This window comes from Crinia signifera, chromosome 1 (assembly GCF_055691185.1).
Source record: "Crinia signifera chromosome 1, ASM5569118v1, whole genome shotgun sequence".
Lineage (NCBI taxonomy): Eukaryota > Metazoa > Chordata > Amphibia > Anura > Myobatrachidae > Crinia > Crinia signifera.
This window is the reverse complement of record NC_139217.1, coordinates 305,374,774-305,397,821: the sequence shown is the minus strand read 5'-3', so window position 1 is coordinate 305,397,821 and position 23,048 is coordinate 305,374,774. Positions and strand designations below refer to the sequence as shown.

At 42.2% G+C, this 23,048-nt stretch overlaps 2 long non-coding RNA genes across 2 annotated transcripts in view; both read left to right on the top strand.

Moving 5' to 3' along the window:
* Window positions 1–2,820: 2,820 nt before the first annotated feature.
* The window catches only part of LOC146028996 (uncharacterized), a 45,294-nt gene continuing 25,066 nt past the window's right edge, over window positions 2,821–23,048 (top strand). Inside the window, exon 1 of the long non-coding RNA XR_014455295.1 lies at window positions 2,821–3,302. This is a non-coding gene — a long non-coding RNA (uncharacterized LOC146028996). The remainder of the gene's footprint in view (window positions 3,303–23,048) is intronic.
* LOC146028985 (uncharacterized) lies at window positions 18,550–19,370 on the top strand. The gene is made up of 2 exons (XR_014455293.1): window positions 18,550–18,932; window positions 19,222–19,370. It is a non-coding gene; the product is annotated as an uncharacterized LOC146028985 (long non-coding RNA).

Here is a 23,048-nt window from a genome sequence, read left to right as displayed (position 1 = left end):
CGACCATTTGGTGGCTGTGGCATAGTAGCGGTATCCCTTACACATTAAGCCCACATTAGCAGTGCCCCTTACATATTATGCCCACACAGTAATAAAAAACATTGAGAGAGCGCACTGTGTTGATCTCAATTTTTTATATAAAATGAAATTGTTTAAAAATTTATATTTAATATACTTCATATACTTTACATTGATATTTTAGTATAAAGCAACAGCAATTTACATACATTATATATTAATTTAAAATCAATTAGACATACCCTACCCTTGACTCATACAAGTATGGATCTCCCTGTATATCTGATGAACAAAGTCCACAATTAAACTAGAGTTCAGATGACAACAATGAATTATGGTGTGAACATATCCTTAATGCTCTTATCCAATCCTATGGTTAATGGTATGTCCAGTACAGTTGTGGGGAGCTGCTGATTTATATAAATGAATAGGTGAAATTTGAAAATATATTGTTGGTTGGTAGACAAACACAATAAGCTGTGGTACACTCAGCCGAAAAGGGGATGCTGCTGGAGAAAAGGTCCTGTGCCACTCTGTCTGATGGACACAGAGGCTGGCTCACTGAAATGGATGTATATCTCAGTGGGGGGGGGGGGGGGGGGGGAAGAGGAGGCGGCACAGCCAAAGTAGCAGCCGTCAATCACTTTAAACCAACATGGCACTGTTGTATTGAGTGCCGACGCTGGGAGAGACCTGCTCTCCCCCAGAAGCCAGTCTGCTTTCCTCCAATCTCCTAGCCAACAGACAGTGTAGTTGGATCACTGCAGGTCTCCCTTTTTGCAGTCAGGGAATTGTATAGGTCCAGGAGGAGGGAACCAAACACAGTCCAACTTGAGGTTAGATAGCCAGGGGGACTGTACTTGGAGGCAAGGGCAGGTTCAAATTCCAAGAGTTAACGCGTTTCTCCATCCTATATATCTGACAGTTTTATCATAAGATATGGGAATCAGAATGGCTTTCCTGGTTTTAAAGGTGTATTCACCTATCATTGTAAAGCTCTAATGAGGGCACACCTAAGCTTCAGGCACACCTCTCTCAATCAGGTATTAAAATACTGGCTGTGGACTTTTTTAAAAGCTATAGACTTGTTTCTCTCGGCTGTATGCAAATATATTGGTACTTGTGTAGTTTCACGGCGGCACCTTATGCTACGCTGTCAGTGTAGCCCAATGGCAGCCTAGCATAGTCAGGTAGTGTCCCCGCGGCAGCCCTGCATAGTCAGCGTAGTGTCCCTGTCAGGCAGCCCTGTGTAGTCAGCGTAGTGTCCCCATCAGGCAGCGTAGTCATTATACTGTCTCTGTGAGCTGCAGCTCTGTCCTCAGAGTCCCTGGCAAGCCTAGTGAGTGCCTCTCACACAGCGCCGTAACCGACAGATCCCCTGTGCTGGTTAGCATTACTGCCTCAAAGCGCTGAGGTCATGGGTTCAATTTCCAACATGGCTCTAACTGTGCGGAGTTTGTATATTCTCCCCGAACTTGCGTTAGTTTACCCCGGGTACTCTGGTTTCCTCCCACAATCCAAAAATATACTGGTAGGCTAATTGGCTCCCAACAAATTAACCCTAGAATGTCCGTGTGTGCATGTACATGTAGTAGGGAATATAAATTGTAAGCTCCACTGGAGCAGGGACTGATGTGAATGTTCAAATATTCATTTGTAAAGCGCTGTGGAACATGTGTGCGCTATATAAAAAACTGGTAATAAAATAATAAATAAAATAATCTGCTTGAGATGCACGAGCGTCTCATACGCTTGTGCGTCTCAGTAGTTCTTGCGGCTAGGTACGGCAACCCTGCCCATGTCCGCTTCAGGGACTTGGTCAGGGTTAAGGGTTCGGTCGTGTGTGCATCTCGTGCACAAAGGGGGGGTCTGGGCGCAAGTGCGTCTCATGCACAATAAAGGACACATTTGGTAAATGCCTCCATTTCAAACCCTCACTATCCACGTCAGCCCAAAGCACGGCAAACGCACGCTGTACACGTCCTCCTGACCTAATCATACCCCCACTATCCACATTGCCGCAGACTTGATTTTATAAAGTGTGGCAAGCGCAGCAAGCCACCAAGCCCAAAGCATGGCGAGACCCACGTGTGGACAGGTAAAACAAGCCCAAAGTGTGACGAGTGTATGCGGAATACACCACAAGTAATATGAACACACACCCGTGGAGCGTGCTGTGCTTGCTACGCTTTGGGCTCATTTTATGCGGATCTCGCTGCGCTCGCCACGCTTCAGGCTCTGTGGCTCGCTGAGTGAGCACAGGAGCCAGACATAGGGGTTGGATTGGTACAATGAGGCTGCAGCATATTCTGAGGTGTACTGAGGTAGACATAGAGCTGATAGTCAACTTGCTGACACAGAAGATTGAATACAACAGGAGGCCACTCGAGTACCGGGGCAGGGACAAGGTAAGATTACAGGCAGGGCAATTGGTGTAGCTAAAATGAGCGAGATACAGGCAATTAGCCAGAGTATACACAGGCAAGTTAGAAATTGCAGGAGCCTGCTACATGGACCAGCAGTTTACACAGCATCATAATCTATAACCAGAACAGATAGCTAGCCTGACTGTCTTTTTAAACTAGCTAGGCCAATCAGAGCTCAGCAGGTAGAGAGGACCTAAATGACTAACTATGTGCAACTGCTGCACTGCATCTCCTCACAGCTCCCATCCGTCAGTAAATAAAAAGAAGTTAAAGAAGGTTTTCATAATAAGTGCTTCTTCTTCAACATTGATTTGTTTCTGTTTTTTTTGTATTTAAATACGTGCTGTGCTATCAATTTGAGTAACAACATTTAGAATATTAGTTTTCAAGCACCCTGAAGGACCATTGTCTGTGTCTTTCCCCCCTTATTAGATGAATTCCAGTAAGATCTAGTTTACTAATTGTCTAAAACAAATAGTGAGTGGGGTTTCCTTCATCAAAAGCATCTTGTCTTAAAAGTTTCAATTCATTTTCTTAGTAACAGAATGATTACTAGTGACTTCCTCTATTGCCTAGGTAACTATTTTTTCAACTTAATTTGCAAAAGAAAGGCATTGGATTGACATGAAGGTGATGGAAGAAGAGAAATACTCAACATGTCAAGATGACAATACATATTTCATGGTTAACAGGATGAATGGTACGTGCCACCACTAATGCTGGCTACTCCTGCTTTGCTGAATAAATTGCTCCTTTTTCAAGTGGATCATGAGAATCCACCCCTGACAGAGTATGAAAAACATGTAACAGCGAGATCTTTCCAGATGAACAAAGTCACCTGATTGCCATATGTCCAAAGTAAGTTCTACTACGCATTTATCGGAATGTGTATATTTATATAGAATATTTGCACTATTATTATTATATATGTCATTATGGCACCCACATGATTTACTGTCTCAAAATCATGTAGTGAAGCACATGTAATGGTTTGTTTATTTTTGTACAATGTGCACCAACCTTGATTGTTTTTTGTCACTTAACAATTTTTGGAAATATATGACTATTTTAAATTGTGTAAGACTGCTTTTATACAAAATATTTTTTTTAAATTACATAATCTATTTTGTGCGATATTGAAAAAGTAATATAAAAATGAATTTAAAGTTAAATGTTTAAATGTTGGAAATAATTAGTAGATCTTCTCCGTTAATTTTTCACAATTTCTTTTAGACAGCCCTGTTATGTATTAAAAACATTTATTCCATATTACTGTTTCTTTCGTAGGACCAAAATGAGTTTACATTCTTGATCTCATTATGTTTCACAATAATTAGACCATAGACTATGATGCGCATGTACATTTTAGTTCCAAATTTAGATAATAAACATTAACTTTTCTTAAAATGGATTAATTTGAAAAATATTTTCAAACTGTTGTGCATTTGGAAGCAAAAGGAAAAAGATGATTTTTATTCCCTAGACTCCTCACAAAATTGAATGTGCTGTTCTGTTCCGTGTACAGTGTGCTAGTACAATGGACATAGTAATAATTAAAACAATCTAAAAATATTGCAAATTGCCAACCCACTAAATGTTACAGTGTATTGCATGAGTCTAATGAATAAATGCACGCTTTTCATTTAGCATGTGTATTATAGCTACACGGCTGCTTTCCAATTAATATTTATTCTTTTAATTTCTAATTTCTTTCAATGCATTAAATATTTTTTTTTACACATGCATCTGTATTTTTTATATGTTACAAGTCTGTGACAAACACGCATATATTTCGTAACCCGACAAATGCAAACCATACGGTATTGTTGCTACATACTGTTGCTTTACTTTGGCAATGTCCTTAATTAAAAGCAGCTTGAGTCCTGTTGGAGAAAGCGCGCTATATAAATAAAACTTACTTACTAAATATTTAATTTGTCTTACAAACTAATAATTTAGTAAAACCTTTAAAAAATACTTACATTTATATGATATGTTAGTAAATAACAGCGCACAAAAGGTGTCATAAAAATGTATTACAGGTCGGGTCTCGCTTATCTGTGTATTCCAAAAACTGAAATAATCCAAAAACTGTGGTTTTTAAGAATATTTCAGTTTTTTTTCTCCCATGCCCTTTTTCCATACTTACCTTCATCTTCAGTGGCATCTCCTATCCCAGGGGTGCAATGCGTGAATGCACGGGCTCACCAGTGATGTCACCGGCGCACCGGTTTCACTACAGGTGATGGCAAATCATAAATTAAGAGGGAAGTCCAGGCCTAGAGCATTCTGTCCCTCCTGGAGAGGGTCATGTTGGGAGGTATGCCCGCGCAATGCACCCCTGGGATCGGAAATTGGGCTGAAGAGAATCCTGAAGGCTGCTGTGGACGCCAGGGGACACCATGGACATCGAGGGACCATCGGGGTACCACCAGGGGACCAGGTACTTATAGAGCTCCTCTTGTTTCGACAACCACCAGCCCCCCGGAAGGGGATGCGCGTGCACGAGGCGCTCGCGCATCCCCTTCTGACAGAGGTCCCCGCCGCCTCCCTGTCACTATCCGCCCGTCCCCTTGGCCTGATCGAATGGCTATTAATTTGCAGGCCGGGCGATTATGAATATACTGCGCATGTGTACGTATCATAGCGCATGCCCGAGTCTGTCCTGTGATTAAATTTTGCACATTTTTTTTCGCTGGCCATACGCAAATTGATTTACATAAAGTATTTGGGGGTGGTAAGGTAACCGGACGTTTTCTGGGAGTATCAGAGAAAACACAGGCGATCCCAGATGTGTGAGGGGAAGGTGTGTGACATAAGCTCTGGTCCCTATCTGAGTGTGTCTATTGCAACCGCCTAGTAAGTCCTTGGCTACGCACAGACTGCATACACTGGAAAAATCATTCGATGGTGAGCTTTATAAATGGGTGCAAATGGATTTGCAGCTGATCACGAATCCAGCTAATGCAAGCTGTGCTAAACCATTCACAGTCTTGATTTCACTCTGAGCAGCATAGACCTGATTGCAGAGCTCTCTCAGTCAATTTGATTGAAATATATCTGCCTAGCAATGGGTATCCTGAAAACCTGTTCTGTTAGGGTGCTTTGAGGTCTTACTCCTAACCCTGTTACCCACCAAAAAAGTGATAAACCTATAAGGGGAATACAAAATTACCCATTTCTACAGTATTACACAATAATTTGTTGATACATAATATGAGCATAAATATAATGATGCAGGGATGAACACACAATAGGTATAAATTACATGCTTGCAGATATTATGTATTTCTACACGTATGCAAAGTCAAACATGTATGTTAAGATGCGTAATCCTCTAGATCAGCAATATATACACCTGGCTTACTGTATCACAAATCATCGCCATGAGCATGTACAGTATACGGACCAGCCCTGTACCAAGTGAACAGATGTATGTTTCTGCTGGTACAGTATGCATGAGTTGCCTACACGTGATACATAAGAACATGTTTTCTCTACATATTCTGTCTTTCCAGTTGTAAGGAGCCAAGTCAGATGCATACAAATATGTCATTTTACATATGCAATAATGCTGTAGTACTCGCTCTGTATCAGCCACAATGCATTTTTTATTAGTAAATGAGAAGCACTGCTTATTGTGGTAGGAAATGGTAGGGGTATATTTTGCATGGTGCTGTAAATGACTGTATATATACTGATTTAGATATCCAAATAAATAAACTTAAAATAAGCCAGTTTTTTTTAGTTTCAGTGAATAAAAGAAATCTATTTATCACAACTGCCATTCACAAAAATCATGTGGAAACAGCAGTTGCTATATGATTTCTCTATCTGTTCTATTATAGCAGAACACATGAGATATTACAGATACCCCTTGCTAAGTAATACTGGACAGTGCAGTCCCCAAAACCACAATTTGTTTTATTTTTTTGGTTACATTATCTTTGGAGAAGTATGGCTCAATGGCCATTGCAACTCCCCACTAGCAAGGTTAGGCCTCCAGTGAGGAGAAACCAACCATTTATACCCCGTTCTCAATGCAGGCAAATTCTCAGGTCTAGCATGTTGAACAGGAAATTTGCCTTTTAACACAGGTTTTTTTGCAGTGTGAACGGGTCCCATACCCGGATCTCATACACTGGTAAAACCCTTTTTTTTACCTGTGTTTGAGATCCGGATATGCAGACACGGGTTGACCCGTTCTCACTGCATAAAAACCTGTGATAAAAGGCAAATTACCAGGTAGAACTTCACCCGGGAATTTGCATTGCAGTGAGAACGGGAATCCGTCCCAGCAGTCCCCGGTATTAGTGGGGTTTTGCTAATTGATAAATAGATGATTGAGATCTACACTGAAAAGTAAATGATTGATTGATTGATTAAGACCCATGAAATTTATTTTGTCTTTAACCCCTTTAGTGCCAAGTGAACTTGTCAAAATAGGTGTGAAAATTGCCAAGCAAACATTTGTATTCAGCGTAATGACCTGTCATGTTTAGCTTACAAAAGGAAATATGATTTTTTTTTTTTGCACATTTTTTATTTGAATTTATATAACAAATGTGAGCAACGCTGTCATTTGAACATCTCTCACAGAGATGTGGTACTCAGAGGGTTACATTTATATAGTTTCAATAGACACATCAGCATGTAACAGTAAATTCTTTAAATAAAAAAAAAAACTTGTAAGTAAAATGTAATAACCTGCAAGATGCCGATATCAGTCCTATTCAATCCAGTCTCATTAATGTAAAGCAGTAATTATTTAAATGGCAAAGGATTTTGGTTGTTAATGATCACATTACAAAACATTGGGCAGACTCAGCGGAATTGCGCCAATTCCCGCATTCCGCAGACTTTTATATTTCCTACACAGTGTTTTACTTTCTTTGATTGGTTTAGCATATTTATATATTACACAGAGAGAGAGGGTGCAAATGCACTATGCTATCATTACATTATAATATATAATAAGAGGTTGTTGGTATATCATTGGCCAGTGATATTGGCCTGCCCACCAATCGTCCAGGTCACCTCTTGTCGAGCAGGTCCCTAACACTCTGGGGTCACCACCTGGGACGCAGGGAACCCCGAAACACGATCCAGCTAAGGACCCCCCCAGGGCATCACAATAAAGAATAGGGGTAGTAAAGTGGTGAAATTATAAGTATGGAGGTCCCTACTATATGTTTGAAGGTAGAGAGTATGTGAAATAAAAAGTGCATACATAAATAATAGACATACAGGATATAAAAAGTGACTGTGTATTTAAGTTGTGATGCCCTGAGACAGTCCAGCCAGAGCAGCCCGGGGCCCCCACACCCAGATGCCAACCCCAAATTTTCTGACACTATGCACAAATAAATAGGACTTACTTGGTATTTTGCCTCTGTCTCAGTGCAGTCCATGCTGGTTCCCTGCTTAAAAACATAGAGGGTGGTGGGGGAGGGGTGCTAATCTAGAGTGAGGCATTCTCAAACCTCAGGTGTGTATTGCTACACAGATATATGGTAGGGGGAATTGGCTTTAAATTGCACACCCTCAGTAATGAAAGGTGCCATCTGCTGAGAATAAAATTGGTTACACAGAGAGAGAGGGTGCAAATGCACTATGCTATCATTACATTATAATATATAATAAGAGGTTGTTGGTATACTGAAAAATCAGTTTTCAGTAAATACAATTACTCAAAAAAAGCACAGATACCTCAACTGGGACAAACAAACCGGACCTCAATATGGATCTCTCGACCGAGGATATAATTTTGAGGCTCAGCAAAATAAAAACTAACAAATCACCAGGGCCAGATGGTATACATCCTAGGGTACTAATGGAGTTAAGGGAGGAACTAGCGACCCCTCTATATTGCATTTTTGAAAATTCACTATCAACAGGTATGGTACCAAAAGACTGGAGAATAGCAGAGGTAGTGCCAATATTTAAAAAAGGTAAAACGGATGACCCTGCAAATTACAGGCCTTTGAGTTTAACATCAATAGTGGGTAAAATATTTGAAGGAATTTTAAGGGATGGTATCCTGGAATACTTAGACCTTCATAGTTTACTTAGTATTAACCAACATGGGTTTGTGAAAAATCGTTCCTGCCAGACAAATTTACTGGGCTTCTATGAGGATGTCAGCAAAAACCTTGATAATGGAAACGCAGTAGATGTGGTCTTCCTTGATTTTGCAAAAGCTTTTGATACAGTACCACACAAGAGGTTGATAAATAAAATGGTGGACCTGGGACTAGGTGCAAATATCTGTAGATGGGTAGGGAACTGGCTGTGTAATAGAGAGCAAAGAGTGGTTGTGAACAGTGCAGTATCAACTATGATACCAGTACTAAGTGGAGTGCCACAGGGTTCGGTACTGGGGCCCATCTTGTTTAACATTTATATTAACGATATCGGGATGGGGATTCTCAGCGATGTATCCATCTTTGCTGATGACACAAAACTGAGTAGAGTTATTGAATCAACAGAGGATGTGAACATACTTCAAAATGATCTTAACAAACTAGATGAGTGGGCTAAAAAGTGGAAGATGAGGTTCAATGTGGATAAATGCAAGGTTATGCACCTTGGGAGACGTAACCAGTGTGCAACCTAAGCGGGGAGGCATTAGGTACTTCAGCACTTGAAAAGGATCTAGGAGTCCATATAGATAATAAGCTGGGGTGCAGTGTTCAATGTCACATTGCAACAAAAAAGGCCAACAGAATTCTAGCATGTATTAAAAGCGGCATGGAAACTAGGGACTCAAAAGTAATTATGCCACTGTACAAGGCATTGGTTAGACCACACCTTGAATATGGAGTACAGTTCTGGGCCCCACACTATAAAAAGGACATCATGGAATTGGAAAAAACCCAAAGAAGAGCAACAAAGCTTATTAGGGGAATGGAGAATTTAAGCTATGAGGAGAGATTAAGCAAGCTAGGACTATTTACACTAGAGAAGAGACGTTTAAGGGGGGACATGCTCAACATGTTCAAATATATCAGGGGCCAATATAAGGAACTCTCAAGCTCTCTTTTTACTGCAAGAAAGGAAACTAGGACACGAGGGCACGAATTTAGATTAGAGGAAAGAAAATTTCGTTCCCTCAAAAGAAAAAATTTCTTTACGGTCAGAGCAGTCAAACTTTGGAACTCTCTTCCTGGAGAGGTGGTGTTGGCAGATACAATAAATACGTTCAAAATAAGGTTGGACAAGCATTTATTGGATAAAAATATCCAGGGGTACTAATAAGAACCATATTCTGTCTTTTACAAGGGATAAGCTATTTAAAACGTAGGTTGAACTAGATGGACGCAAGTCTTTATTCAGCCTTATCTACTATGTAACTATGTAACTATGTAATTAAAAAAATCGCTGAAGAAAAATGACCGATCTTGTGCTATCTGCATTCAGTAGCTGTCTCTCTGATTCCTCAGTTGCTCTCTGATTTTACATACGATATGTATGGGTTATCTCTGCTCTCATATTCTGCATGTTAGGCAGATTGATAAGGCTGTTATGGTGATTATTGCTGCATTCATATGGCTGTATTATAGGCCTCCAAATACCTGTATTAGTAAACAGTCTGGTATTGGCACAGGCAAACTACATGGGTAGCTATACCATACCTCCCAGCTGTCCCTCTTTTCGTGGACCATCCTGTTTTTTTTCAGGATGGTCCCACATCCCACCGGGGGCCGACAGTGTCCCACAGTGGGGGGGGGGGCAGTTGGAAGTCCTCGCTGCCAGCGGACAATAGACACTGTGGGCATGTGCAAAGCACCTACTCAGGTAGGCAGAGGGGCTGGCCAGCAGCTTACACAGTGCTATGCCACCGTAGTGATGGGAAATGGGGGCGTGGCCTGCGACCGCACCATCCCTATGAGGCCCTGCCCCCTTTACCACGAGCGTCCCGTTTTTAAAAATGTAAATGTTGGGAGATATGGCTATATTTACACTCACACACACTGCTGTATTGTAGTCTGCTATGTAATATGATATGGTAGATATATATATATATATATATATATATATATAACAGCTAAAGCATACATATCATTCTTGTTAAATTTCACGTTGTAACTGACACTAATATTCATCCTTTCATACACTCATACAATTATAGGATTATTACAGACAGTGTACAGCAAATACTGACATGTCTTTTATTGTACCAATGTGTCCTTATACATTGTGACTTCTATTGCGCTGAACAGCCTCCCATGATGTCAGTTGACCGCCTGAGCTCTTATCACATAAATAAAACAGCTGGATGCAGCTAAACCACTTCCTAGCATAAGGGCCCCATACATCAGCAATTAATTGTGACAATTTTCAGATATGGAGATGATTGCCACAATTAATTTTAGATGTGTGGGCTCCCCCTTTTGGCAATCCCAATCAAAATCGCCAATCAATTGCTTAATCAGGTTTTTAAACATGTTTAATAATCTGGTATTAACTGCAGATCTTTTTTATATGTGTAGGCATTCCCAATTCATCTTCTTCATCTATTTACATTATGAACAGCTGAAATGACAATCGATTGGGCAATTTCCAGATATGAAGATGCAATCTTTAGATGGAAAAATCTGCCGATCATTGAAATAAATCTGTAATGTGTGGGCAAAGTCAGATAGATTGTAGAATCCATTTATCTGGCCAAAAAATCACTGGATCTGGAAATCCATAATAAATTTTTGATTGTGATTGCCAAAAGGGGGAGCCCACACATCTAAAATTAATTGTGGCAATCATCTCCAGATCTCAGGATTGTCACAATTAATTGCTGATTTATGGGGCCCATTACACTGATGTGGTGGCAGCTCTATTGATCATATTATATACCGGTGCTATTGTCATAATTTTTAAGGCACTTGCCAAGAGGTGTAGGGTTTCTGTGCAACCAGAAACCCCCCCCCCCCCCCCTGCATTTGCCTATGGGGCCCCTTGTTAAATATATACAGTAAATTATGTCAGAGCACAAATAATAATGTACCAGATTATTAACAAGGAATGAACTGTAGAAAATACATCATAGTCCTCTATGCAGTATAATGTAACATATGAATATTTGGCTGTTTAGACATTGTGGCTATCACAGAGACATGGTGGAATGAGAACCATGGCTGGGACGTAGCTATACCAGGATACAATTTATTTAGGAAGGACAGAATGGGAAGAATCGGAGGAGGGGTAGCAATGTATGTAAAGAAAAACATAAATGCTACTTTAATACAAAATATTGAAGAAAAAACTGAGGCCCTTTGGGTGACCATAGAAATGGGGGAGAAGGACATTATTCGTACTGGGGTCATCTATAGGCCACCAGGCCAGGGGCAGGATTTGGACAGGAGCCTATTGCTTGATGTCACTAAAATGGCTTTAAAGGGAGAAGTCATAATCATGGGAGACTTTAATCTACCTGATGTGAATTGGGAGGAGTCTTTTGCAAGATCATCTACAAGTGGCAAATTTCTAAATTCCCTACAGGGAGCCTCTGTCAAGCAATTGGTGAGGGAGCCTACTCGCAAAGACTCAATATTAGATTTAATACTCACAAATGGTGACAGGATATCAGACATATATGTGGGTGAGAACCTGGGATCCAGTGATCATCAAGCAGTATGGTTTAGTATCAAGTCAGGGTCCAACTCCAGTCACACAAAAACTAAGGTGTTGGATTTTAGGAAGGCTGACTTTGCAAAAATGGGGAGATGTTTAAGCGACTCATTAGCGGATTGGACGAACTTGAAAGGAGTGCAGGAGAGGTGGAGAAAATTAAAAAGTGCAATACTAAAGGCAACGGACCTTTGTATCAAAAGGGTTAAGAAAAGTACCAGGAAAAGGAAGCCAGTGTGGTTTACAAAAGAGGTATCAACTAGTGTAAAAGCAAAAAAGATGGCCTTTAGGACATACAAGCAGACTCAAAATAATAATGACAAAGAAGTGTATCTTGCCAGACGCAAAGAGGCTAAGAAAGTGATCAGGCGTGCCAAGGCACAAGCTGAGGAGAAAATGGCTCAGTCGGTAGATAAAGGAAACAAAACTTTTTTTAAGTATATAAATGAAAGGAGAAAATCAAATGGAGGAATAATAAGACTGCGGACAGACACTGAGAATTTGGTGGAGGGAGACAAGGCAATTGCAGATCAGCTAAATAATTACTTTTGCTCTGTATTCACTATAGAAGGAGAAGGGAAGGGACCACAGTTAAGTTGCAAGGACATTTATAAAAATAAGGTAGATGGAGGTACATTTACTAGGGAGAAAGTCCTAACAGAACTTTCAAGACTGAAAGTGGATAAATCAATGGGGCCAGACGGAGTGCATCCAAGGATACTAAAAGAACTAAAAGATGTGTTGGTAGCGCCATTAACAGATTTATTCAACCAGTCACTAGATACAGGTGCAGTTCCAGAGGACTGGAGAAAAGCAAATGTAGTTCCACTGCACAAAAGCGGAAGCAAAGAAGAAGCAAGTAACTACAGACCAGTGAGCCTTACATCAGTAGTAGGGAAAATAATGGAAACACTATTAAAAGAAAGAATAGTGGAATATCTTAAATTAAACAACTTACAGGATCCAAAACAGCATGGTTTTACTGCAGGGAGATCATGCCAAACAAGTCTCATTGACTTTTTTGACTCCGTGACCAAAATACTAGATGAAGGGGGGGCTGTAGATGTGGCATATCTAGACTTTAGTAAGGCATTTGACACTGTCCCACATCGCAGGCTGCTAAATAAACTTGAAAGTGTGGGATTGGATTATAAAACAATTAAATGGATAAGAACCTGGTTGCAGGATAGGAAACAGACAGTTGTCGTAAATGGAGTGCATTCTATGGAGGGACATGTTACCAGTGGAGTACCCCAGGGATCTGTACTTGGACCAGTGCTCTTTAATATCTTTGTCAGTGACATTGCAAATGGTATTGAAGGGAAAGTATGCCTTTTTGCAGATGATGCAAAGATATGCAACAGAGTAGACACACCAGGAGGGGTAAATCAAATGACTGATGATCTAAGTAAACTTGAGAATTGGTCAAGAGAATGGCAACTACAGTTTAATGCTAAAAAATGCAAAATTATGCACTTGGGACTCAAAAACCCAAAGGCTCAATATAGTATCAAGGGTACTATAATGGAAACTACTGAGGAGGAAAGAGATCTAGGAGTCACTATTTCAAGTGACTTAAAGGCAGGGAGGCAATGTAACAAAGCAATGAGGAAGGCTAGTCAGATGCTTGGTTGCATAGGGAGAGGAATCAGTAGCAGAAAAAAAGACGTAATAATGCCACTTTATAGGTCATTGGTACGACCTCATCTGGAATACTGTGTCCAGTTCTGGAGGCCATATCTTCAGAAGGATATAAATACATTGGAGAGTGTACAAAGAAGGGCAACTAAAATGGTTCATGGCCTACATCACAAAACTTACCTGGATAGACTAAAAGATCTTAACATGTATAGTTTGGAGCAGAGAAGGGAAAGGGGGGACATGATAGAAATCTTCAAATATATCAAGGGTTTTAACATAGTACAGGTGGGAAATTTTCTTCAAAGGAAAACAAGTAATAAAACACGAGGACATGCACTGAAACTGGAGGGAGGTAGGTTCAGGGGAAATGTTAGAAAGAATTACTTCACAGAAAGGGTAGTGGATAAGTGGAATAGCCTCCCATCAGAGGTGGTAGAGGCTAAGACAGTAGAACAATTTAAACATGCTTGGGATAGGCATATGAATATCCTTACAAAGAAATAAGGATTAAAAAGGGTTGAGTTTACCTGAAGGGTAAAAAAGGGGCAGACTAGATGGGCCAAATGGTTCTTATCTGCCGTCAAATTCTATGTTTCTATGTTTCTATGTATTATCCAAGTGCACAGATACAGTATTTAGGGGCACACCTGATTTCTAGAGGAGGAGGTGGTCACCACATAGTGGCCAATCCAACACTGCAGGTAATATTAAATATTTGTGGTTACCTTCCTCAAAATTACTGTTTTTAAGGAAAATGTCACTAATATTTAATGTGCCCAAAACTGGGCTAAACCCCAGACAAGCTATTCTTAACTTGTAAATCATATACAGGTGTCTCTTTAGTAGTTTGTGGTCGCAGTGCGAATTCGGATGCAAAGTGATTGACATCCAGTATGCATCCAGACTAAAAAGATATCTTACGGGGGTTTGAATGTAAAGTACAGAAACCTTGGTCATACAGTATATAACTGTCCCCCAAACACAATTCAACTGCTCTTATTTTTATCACTGCTCTTACCCGTATTCCTTATAAATATATATATATATATATATATATATATATAAACGTCCAGGAATCGGCACTCCCAATAAGATGCAGTAATGTTGAGCCGGTGCCCTCACAATGGGTAGGTATGTAGGTAGGAACGGTGCGGCACCGTTCCTACCTATATATATATATATATATATATATTCCAATTGCGGCGGCACACGGACAGTAAACAATGGAGAACAGAGGCAAGGATATTGCGATGTTTCAATGTTTATTACATCTTTTTCAAGCAAACATGTTTGCTTGAAAAAGATGTAATAAACATTGAAACGTCACAATATCCTTGCCTCTGTTCTCCATTGATTACTGTCCGTTTGCCGCCGCAATTGGAATATATGTGGAGCTCCGCAATTTGGACCTCACCTGGCTGGCACCGGTTACCTTTGAAGGTGTATGTACGGTTGTGCTGCCCAATATATATATATATAGTGTAAATGTATATCATACGTACATTAGCACTTATTTATTATTACCAATAGGGGGCACCATGGCTCTTTGGTCTGAATTGGTTATTAAAATAACAATACATTGCTCTCTAGATTTACCTATCTCAGCTGAAATACTAAATAGCCATTGTTCTTGAGAACATGTGTGGATGCAACTTGAACACTTATTTGTAGTTAGTATGTCCTAGTGTTATTACATTGTATTATGATCCAAGGTCTTTAGCTATCATGAGACAAAGGTACATAGTGTAGGATTACACAGATGGTCAGAATATAGAACAAAGGGCACATTCCCTTATCCTTTAACCATAATATTACAGTTGGTTCACACAATAAAATCAGGATATGTATGAAAACTTTAAAGGCCTATACACACTGGGCGACTTTGAGCTAAAAGTCGCTCAAAACTGCAGGTTTAAGCGGCTTTCAGCTCAAAGCCGCCCAATGTGTATGGCCCGGCGATGAGCACCGCTGCGCGCTCCCGCAACATCGCCGGGAAAGCCGTTCATCTGCTGGTTATTCCAGCAGATGAGCGGCTTTCAGGACAGCTTTGCACAGCGCTCCGCTATGCAACGCCGTCCTCCCCCCTCCGTCGGTGCCGGGCAGGGGGAAAGCTGCTCAGTATGTATGCACTGAGCGGCTTTCCCCACAACGATGATTTTCATCATCGCTGTCCATATACGCTGGGCATAGTCGCCCAGTGTGAATGGACCTTAAGACATATCGGGTGACATTCTATGGAATGAGAGTTGTGTTTTTTGGCGATTTTTACTCCAAAAAACGGCTAATTCGCATTTTTCCGTGAATTTGCATATTTAATGTGATGCGAAAAGGTCCCTAAATCGCATATTTTTTGCGATAAGTCATGCGTACTGAAAGTGCGGTAAAAATTCGCACTTTTATCGCATCCAGATGTTTTCCAATAGAAAAGTATACAATTTGCTTATTTAATGGAATGGGATTTTGCAAATCGCACTTTTAAGGTGTCTAATAATCGCCATTTTTTCAAACCAGGTTCTGTTGGGCGATTTGGCCCAGAACTCAATTTGGTCAAGTGCACACATGGTTAATGTCATCACAGGTGTCCTTAATTTCACTCACAAACACCCCTACATATACCCCCACATCATTAAGGACACCTGTGAGGGTTTGAGACATGGAGATTGTGCAGAGTGGATTTGAGTTGCTCATTTTGGATTTGGCCCATTTGGAGGAGCTGGGCAGGAGGGAGGAAGCTGCACACCAGAACCAGGTACCACCCCAAATAGAGCGTACCCCACGTATGTATCGTGCTAGGCTGTACCTGGACTCCCTCTTGGATCAACAGGTTGTGGGGATGTTTAGGCTAAACCGCAATAACTTGTTGAACTTATATGAGCAGGTGAGAGATGATTTGGACCCTTTTGGGGGGGGGGCAACTATGCAGTGTCTGGGCTGCAGAAATTAATGTCTACCATCTACTATTTGGCCACTGGCTCCACTCAGTCCGTGACCTCATGGTCCTTGGGGGTATCACAAGCCACTTTCTCAAAGCACTTTATTCAAGTGTTACTTGCTTTTTAAAAGTTGTGGCGGACATACATCAGATTCCCCAGTTCAGAGTCAGAGTGGCAGGACCACAAGGTTGCTTTCTATAGACTCTCAGCATTCCCTCACGTGCTGGGAGCTATAGACTGCACACACATTGGGATTAGGGCACCGCACGTGCGGGGCCACATCTATGTCAATAGGCGTGGGCGGCACTCCCTGAACGTGCAGGTTGTATGTGATGCTCATCTCAAAATCCTAAGTGTGGTTGCAGGCTTCCCTGGGAACTGCCATGACGCCTATATTCTGAGACACTCCTGCCTCTGGAACCGATTTACCCAACAACAAATGCCAGAGGGCTGGCTACTTGGTAAGTACATTTTTACATATTACCCTCTCTATTCGTATTTGTACCTGCTGAAATGTGTGTGTGTTTCAATTTTCACCAGCCTACTACTCTTGTCCAAGTGAATACTATTTGCCCACTGCACATACCTTACCATATAAGGCAATAACTTCCTTTCTTTGGTTTAGGTGACTCAGGATATGGGTGTCTTTCCTGGCTCATGACACCTTTGCGCACCCCCGATGGCCCTGCACAGCACCGGTATAATGAAGCCCATATTGCAACCCGCAATGTGGTGGAGCGTACGTTTGGAGTGTTGAAAAGTAGATTCCGGTGTTTGGACAGGTCATCTGGTTTGCTGCTTTACCACCCTGCAAAAGTAGTGATGATCGTCCAGGCTTGCTGCATGTTACACAACATAGCCCTATACCAACCAGCCTATGTGGAGGAGGATCATGCAGCAGTCGTGCAGGAAGCCCAACCTACCACACCTCGGGTAGTGAGGGGTACGCAGAGGGGGATTCTGGTGCGTACAGACATCATCAGGCACTACTTTTCTGGTAAGCACATGTGCCCTCTATTCCTACATGTACCTTTGCTGGAAGTGAACTCACCTACATTACATTTATCACTAACATCTTTTTGCCCCCACATTTAGCCCAATAGACACAGTCCAAGGATACAGTTGGTGCTGCAGACCTATCCCTTCCTGTAAAAAACCTTGTAAGTATATTAACAACATGTATGTGATTTTTGTGCAATCAACTATGGCTCACCTGTTGTTGTGGAACTACATGGCCCAGCATGCCCTAACACACTGTAAGCATGCCAGTTCAAAACATGACTGCCACAGCTTGCTGAAATATATAGTTCCACAACCTCGGACGGGCCAGATTTGAGACAACAGCATCTTCCACCAATATCTTGCCCATATATCATTACATTATGGAACAGATCACACAACAAATGTTTGAAGAATAACACACAGACAAAATGGTATGCGTTGTGACATTTTTACTACAGTATATTATGTCATACATAACCTGCATTTGTCAGTCGCAAACAATAGAAATGTGTATTAATGTAACAAAAATTCAAGCATAGTACATGCATTATCAATTTATTTTATGTTAAATAATTATTTTTTCCCTCCATCAGGCCGCGCACTACCACCTCTTCACCCTGCGCACACGCCACCCCGGGTCCTAATACTCCGACGGGGTGGGGAAGTTGGTGAGCCACTTACTGGTGTGCTAGATACACTACTAATTGTAGATGTAGTTGCACCTATGACACCTGACACCTCCATTTGATGGATTTGTGCCTGCATAGCGATCAACGCATTGGTCTGCGCAGTACACGATTGACTAATTGAATTAATACTTTGTGCAAGGCTGACAATATGGATATTCTGCTCCCTTACAGCAGAACTAAGTTCAGCAAGACGGGTGTCTATGTTATTTGCCATACGCACCTGAGTGCCTACACCAACCCGTACACTCCTAGACAATTTTCTCAACTGTAGAAAGGTGTCACGCATGTACCCCTTAATGTTGCCCATTTCCAGACTTTGGGAGGCCATAAATTCTAGTTGTTTGTCCTTGAAATGTACCAAGGAGGTAGCTACTTGGGCAGCAGAAGCAGCTGTAGGGGGAGTATTTCTGGGTGGGGGTGGGTTTGGAGTCACCCCACTTGGTAGAAGATCACTCTGTGATGATGTGTTTATTTCCTCCTCAGCCGCAAACGTGTCCACTGGTTCCAGAATTATCTCTATGTCATCCACCGGCATATCAGAGGATTCTGTGGATTGTTGTCCTAGTTGTACAGTACCTGTGGATACAGAGGAAGAGGTAAGTGCAGATGCAAATATTGTCCTTTCTGTCATCAAAACTGTTTTGGAAAGGGTCTGAGATGGTAGACGCCCATACCTAGGGGTACTATGTACTTACAAATGGACCCCTATCCTGCATGAAACATTGACAATAATCTTCATTGACATGGCTAGGCCACATTACATTCATGTCCGTTGCAATGTAGCAGCTGGAGATGACTGTAATGTTATTTATTATTTGATGTGACATGGGTATGTGTACTGTATGTGTAGTGGCCTGTGGTTTGAACATTTACCTGCTTCCACAGATGCGGCACCATCGGAGCTTCTTTTCTTGGATGCTTGATCACTTTGGGACGGACAATCTGTGAAAGGAAAGATCGGCAGACTTTATGTACCGAGCAATGGAGATGCTTTTGTGCAAAATCATCAAATAAATTACAATAATGGACAAATTTACCTTTGGTTTAGGGCTATTTTATTTACTATTCATATTTTTACATTGATGTTTTGCACCTGTAGTCAGGCAAAAAAATTAAAACACTGCTTGACACATTACAACTGTTGGCAAATCTGTGGTATGTAGGCGTGACTGCTAAACCACCAGTACACCAATGTTTTTGGGCCACATACATATGAAGCTGCTAGAAAAAATGTTACAGTGTGGAACAATAGATGTGCAGTTGTTGAACTACAAGGCCCAGCATTCTGATCATTTTTAAAGTAGGTGTAAACTATTGCCATTGACAGACCTTGCTGGGCTATGTAGTTCCACAGCACCACATTAATTAGTATAACAATACAAAATAACATTGCAGTTTAAATACATTGGCATGTATGTTTCATATTGCATGTGGTGACACTTACCAGCTCGGGGTGGGCTTGCCAGCCTATCGGTATCCGCAATGTGCATCCCAGGCAGGACCTCAGGGGGGATAATTCTTTGGAGCTTCACCTCATATGATGTGTAGGATATTGTGGTGGGGCTTCCTCCACCAGTCTTGGTGGCCTCCTCCATCTCCATGGCCATTTTCTTTTTCAGCTGCCGCTTGATGTCGTTAAACCGCTTTTTAACGTTTTTGCTTAGCCTCTTGCGGTGACTGACAGCGTTGACCGCCTGGGTGATGTCCTTCCACATACCACGTTTACGATGTGAGGTGGTCTTGTGCTGGTTTTTCCCCAGTAAGCGGTCATACAGGGGTATGATGGCCAGGACAAGCGCCACATTCTCCTCATAGCTGAATCTGACCTTTCTCCCACTTTTGGTGCGGCCAGCTTCACCCTCCTCCTCATCCTCTATATCTTCCCCATGCATGTAAAAATCCTCCTTCATGCCAGTGTCTTCCTCCTCCTCCTCCTCCTCACCTCCATCTTCCTCCATCTCGGACATGTGGCCCTCCTGCAGCTGCTGTGGGGTATGGGCAAGGTCCTGGCTACAGGATGGGGATGCCAGCGGATCCTCCACCTCATCCTGCTGGGCCTGGCCAGCCAGGGCCTGGTCTGGGGCTGCCCTTGCAGTGGCCATGGTGGCTGCCACTCCCTGTAATGGAGGTCGACCTCACCAGTCCTCTGCTGCCTCTCCCACTGGCTCCTCTTCCCTGGCTGCTGCCACTGCTCCCTCTGCCACTGGCCCCTCTTCCTCTGGTCACACTGCCACTGCTCCCTCTGCCACTGGCCCCTCTGCCACTCCTCACTCTGCCACTGCTCCCTCTGCCACTGGCCAATCTGCCACTCCTCACTCTGCCACCAACACCTCTTCCTCTTCTCACACTGCCACTGCTCCTCTCCATGCTCCTTACTTCCTATCAAAGAGTGAAATGGCGCCAATGCCCCTTTATATAGGGGGTGTGATGCATAATGGAGGGGACCTAGGTGGCCCAATAGGTTAGGGGGTTATTTGTCATGTGGAGACAGTCTTGTAAATCGCACTCCAGTTGGTCTAAAATGCGCACATGACTGGCGGAAGAAATCGCACTTTTTAGTGACATAATTTTGCATCAATTCGACGCAAATCGCACTACATCGCACTTTTTATCCTCTAATGCCCATCCCATTAAATATGCGAATTATGACCAAAAAATGCGATTTCTGAAAGTGCGAAGAGCAGCGATGTGGAGTGCGAAAAATATATGCGCTTTTCTCTCAGCCCATAGAATGTCACCCATCATATAGACATGTCAAAGACAGTAAGAAACATATGGCTACATATGTGCTCTATCACACTTAGAATGAATCCTGAACATGTACGGGTATAGCCAAAACTTTGTGGGTCCCATATCAGCATTTTCTTGAGAGACACCTCTCTACACAGTAATTTTTTTATTTTATGAACAGATTATATTACTCTAGTTCATTGTATGCGCCACACAGTAATAGTTCCCTCATCTATTTTATGTTTTATAGTAGTGCTTTAGTTAATTTTATGCCCCATAGAAGTGCCCTTGTTCACTTTATGCTGCACAGCCAGGGCCGGCACCACCATTAGGCAGCTTTAGGCAGCTGAGTTTGCCGGATCACCTCCCGACAGTAGGGATACTAGCAGTCAGTATACCGACATCTGAATCCCGACTGTTAAATGCCCGACAGTCGGGATCCCGACTTACAGGATGCTATTCTCCCTCATGGGGAGAATAGCCTTGACCCCCATAGAGGGAGAATAGCACCTTTGGCGAGAGCAGTGAGCCCGCAAGGGGCTTTGATGTGCTTGTCCCTATGTCAGAATACCGGCAGTCGGGATGCCGATGTCGGTATAATGACCATCAGAATCCCAACTCTCAGCCCGCTATACCACACCCACAATACAAGGGAACAAAAAAAATGGCTCTGACAGGATGTGAGGTGCCCACTCCCTGCTCACTCGGTGTCCTATCTCCCGGGCCATGCTTGTCCCCATCTCCCCCACCTGTGTCACTTGTTTACCCCCTTCCCCCAAACCAATGGCCCAACAGAAGATCTACTCCCTCCACCATAATCACAAGCCATGTTGGAGCTGCTGCAGCCTGAGAAGTGGCACCCCTTCATCACTGGTGGCAAGTGCGGGGGAGGGGGTGTATGTGCTTTTGGCCATGCTGTTGGTGATGTCTTTGAGGGGAGGCGGGGGTGCTTCTGGGTGCTTTCTGTGGCAATGTCCACTTGCCCATGCTTTGTGGGGATCCTTCTTTATAAAGTAATCACATAAGGTAATCACATTGCACTTTGTTGTTTCTTCACCTTCTCTAAACCTCTCCATAAGCATAACCCCTAACCCATAACAAGAAGTAATGGGCCATATGGTTCTGAATCTTACAATTACAATGTAGTTTATGCCACATTGTAATCCACCTAGCATGCCACGCAATGCCTCCAGTTCACCCTATGCCATTGACTAACCAGCTCAAACATTACTTGAGGGATACTTAGTAACATTAATTTAGGCACACTGTCCCTGTGTGGCATAGTTGTCAGATCGCAATAGGCAACCACCCAGCTTCACAAAGGCGGTAAATAAGGAATGTCCTACTCTCTGACAGTGCTGAGATTACTGAGTATGGACCTTTACTGAGAGTGAGACTGAGAAAGCCTAACTCATCAATAATGGCCCAAATACATGTAGTGCACATTTGTTCAATAAAGGAAAGTCCTTTATACAAGATACTCCTTTAGTAGTTTGCAGTGAAAATTTGGATGCAAAGTGATTGACATCCAGTGTGAAATTATGGGAGGTAAAGGGTATGGCTAGACAAATACAGGTCAGTCTTGAGTTATATAGATGGAGCCCTTTTCCACTAGCCTTCTCTAGATAGCCATGGCTCACTAAGGCCTATTGTTCTCAGCTGCAATACAATACATAGAACAATACAGTTAGGGATTAGTATAGGATTAAGTTTGACAGCTGTGGCTCACTTTATCCTATTAAAGGGCTATATGAGGATGGCTCTATCTGTATGTGGGCATGTCCCCAGTGGTGGTTTTTAGCTATGGACTTGCACGACTGCAGCCCCCCCCAGGTAAAATCAGTCAGTTTAACTAGATGCAGTTCATGACACTGGCTTCACTGTGACTGGCAGTCCCTTCCTATTGTAAGTCTGACCTGCAAGTCACCTAAGGCAGTCAGAATCAGAATCAGCTTTATTGGCCAGGTACACTTATGTATACT